General features: G+C 37.7%; 1 pseudogene; it reads right to left on the bottom strand.

Moving 5' to 3' along the window:
* Positions 1-213: 213 nt before the first annotated feature.
* LOC123388028 lies at positions 214-323 on the bottom strand (annotated as a pseudogene).
* Positions 324-2937: the final 2614 nt, after the last annotated feature.

Here is a 2937-nt window from a genome sequence, read left to right as displayed (position 1 = left end):
CGATTGTCTCCATGGCAGCCTCTCTGCCTTTCCATTCATCCGATTCATTCTGATACTCTCTACCAGATGAACATTCCAATAGCCCTGTTTCAACTGTGTCACACTCTTCCAAATCTCTCCATGGCCCCACAATATTGAGTCCTGACTTTGTTACTTACTAACCAGCTAATTAACCTTGTTGAGATTTGATTGCCTAACCTGTAAAATGGGGATAATAATCACATCTATGCATACATTTTTCATGAAGTTCAAATGCTTTCAATTAGCAATAATCGCACCTCGGATAAACCTCATTGGCTATGATACTGCCACTGCGCAAAGCTGTTCAAATGCTTTCAAACATGTGGAATATTTAGCAGTTTCCAGCACGTAGTGAGCATTCATTAGATTTTACTTGTTGCTATTACTTTCAGTAACAAAATATGTGAGACAGTCTGAAATTTGACCCAAATTTAACTTTCCACTTTTAACTCACATAAAACACCTGTTCACAACAGAGAGAAGTTTCTCACAGTTTTATGAACACGTCTTGCAAATCCCTTCCTTTGAGGCTATAATATGATCATGCTCTGCCCCCAATATCTCTTGCTTTCCATTTATTCAAATTTGTTTCATTCTTTATGGACAATTTTGGATCTCATCCCACAAACCTCTTGTCATAGCTGATGGTAACTCCCTCCCCACTCTGAACACATACAGTGGTATTCATTTAGAGATTACCATGTATTATGGAGTATGAAATAATGGGAATCTAGATCAGAGTGGAAAAGAAGACCTTCTTATCCCCACTGAGTCATGGTTTGTCCAGCATACTGCCCCAAAGCTGGAATTGAGCCATAAATATTTGGGGATTGACTGTTCACAATGTTAATAAGGATACTCCTATAAAGCTTTGATTTAGAAGTGATAAGTCAAATGAGAAAATGGTGAAGTTCCCATGTTAGAATTCTCTCTTGATTTTCATAAGGGGGAAAATAGCATCTAGAAAGAAATACTGTTATGATTATCATATTTCCAAATGATACTACATGGGGAAAACTAAATGTTCTAAAATGAATAAATGAATATTTCCTTGTCTTCTAAGAATTGGCTTTTTTTGTGTGTATTTTGTAACTGGAACTGATTTTCATTCTTATGCACTAAATCAAAATTAATGCACACTAATCTAGTCAACTAAACATGTCAAAACCATACAAATTGATATACAATTCACATAGACTTGATGTGGGTGAGCCCTCACCCTATCCCAGGAAAGCTGTACAATAGAGCAGCCTCTGTCCATCCAGGTGGGTTGAAAAGAAACCTATGCATGTATTTTGTTTTACTTTTTAGAGTGTAATAATGATCCAACAGAGATGGCGAAAGCAGTTTAGCCAGTGTGAGGATTAATGAACACAAGCTTTGGTGTTACGCATGTCACTGCATCTCTTCACAAGATAGGTGGCCATGGACAAGATACGTAACATGCCTGAGCCCCTTTTTCCTCCCAGTAAAATGAGCAAAGCACAACTACTTCATGAGGTTTTCAGAAGGATTATGTGAAATGAAGTTTAGCAAAGTTCTCAGCTCATTGTCGGAATTCAGTGTTTACTTGTTCACACTTGCATTTCAGAACTATGAATGCATCAGGGAAAGAGGTTGTCCTTCAATGGCCCAAATGCTGGAGATTAATACCTCAGCCTGACCTCTCACCACCCCCCCATTCTGGAAATTCACGCTGGATATTTTCATTGAGTGCAGTGGCTTTTGAACATTTTCTTCAGCAGCAGCAGAACCTTTTGGTTTCCAGTTAAAATCTTAAAGAGAGCCCAATTAGGGGGAAAAAAATGGCAGCCATTCTGGGTAAGACTATGAAATAGAAGATCTGGTCCCTTCTAGCCTAGTATTGCCTGAACTTGGGAAAATTATTTGACCTTTTTGAGTCACTTTTCTTATCTGCAGATTTTGGAAAATAAAAATGTGCTGCCCTGCGTAGCTTATGAGACTGTTGTGACACTCAGATGGGTGCATGTGTATGAACGCACTTCAAAAGAGTAATGCAATACACAAATACACACTAGCTTTCTTATCACAACACAAGCTTCTGCGTTTGGCTCAACTATTTGATTTTTTCCCAACAGATTTACCTCCCTAATTACAGGCAGTTCCTTGCTAGCAAACAGGTGTATTCCAAAATTTAATTTGCTAATCAGTTGTTAGGAACTCAGCACACGTTTTCCCTTAGAAATGATGTTATAAATGGAATCACTTATTTCTAAAGAAATTTCAGCCCAACTCTTTAGCCCAAAATGTAGCTGAAATATTATACATTTGTTATAAAATCCATTGGAAATATTATTGTAACAGCAGTAATTAAAATAATAAAATAATAAAAATGAGTGAGTTTAATTTATCTTTAATATTATCATTTAAGACCAGCTCTAATAAAAAAAAAATAGTAGGCGTTTAAGCCAATGGAGATTCTTTTCTTTTTTTTTAAAGATTTTATTTATTTGTTTGAGAGAGAGACAGTGAGAGAGAGCATGAGCAAGGAGAAGGTCAGAGGGAGAAGCAGACTCCCCGTGCAGCTGGAAGCCTGATGCGGGATTCGATCCCAGGACTCCGGGATCATGACCTGAGCCGAAGGCAGTCGTCCAACCAACTGAGCCACCCAGGCGTCCCAATGGAGGTTCTTAAAGAGAGATTTCTGTGTCCCGGAGGGTTTTAGAATTGGTATTACCCACTTTGGTGATTGAGAAATTCAAAACTTAGATATTTTCATTTCTTTTTTGTATCTTTTATATCTAGCAATTACTACCGGGGTAATTGGCAGGGGCAGGGATATATATAACAGAGAACAAAAACAGATAAGAACAAACATGTTGAAAGGGAAAGGATATAGGCAGAGAAATAATGATAGAGCCAGAAATTTAGGGTGAAGAAGAAAATAAAAAGGCT

This window comes from Mustela putorius, unplaced genomic scaffold, assembly GCF_011764305.1.
Source record: "Mustela putorius furo isolate JIRA1106 unplaced genomic scaffold, ASM1176430v1.1 tig00003869_pilon_pilon_pilon, whole genome shotgun sequence".
NCBI lineage: Eukaryota > Metazoa > Chordata > Mammalia > Carnivora > Mustelidae > Mustela > Mustela putorius.
This window is presented reverse-complemented; position numbering and strand designations above follow the sequence as displayed.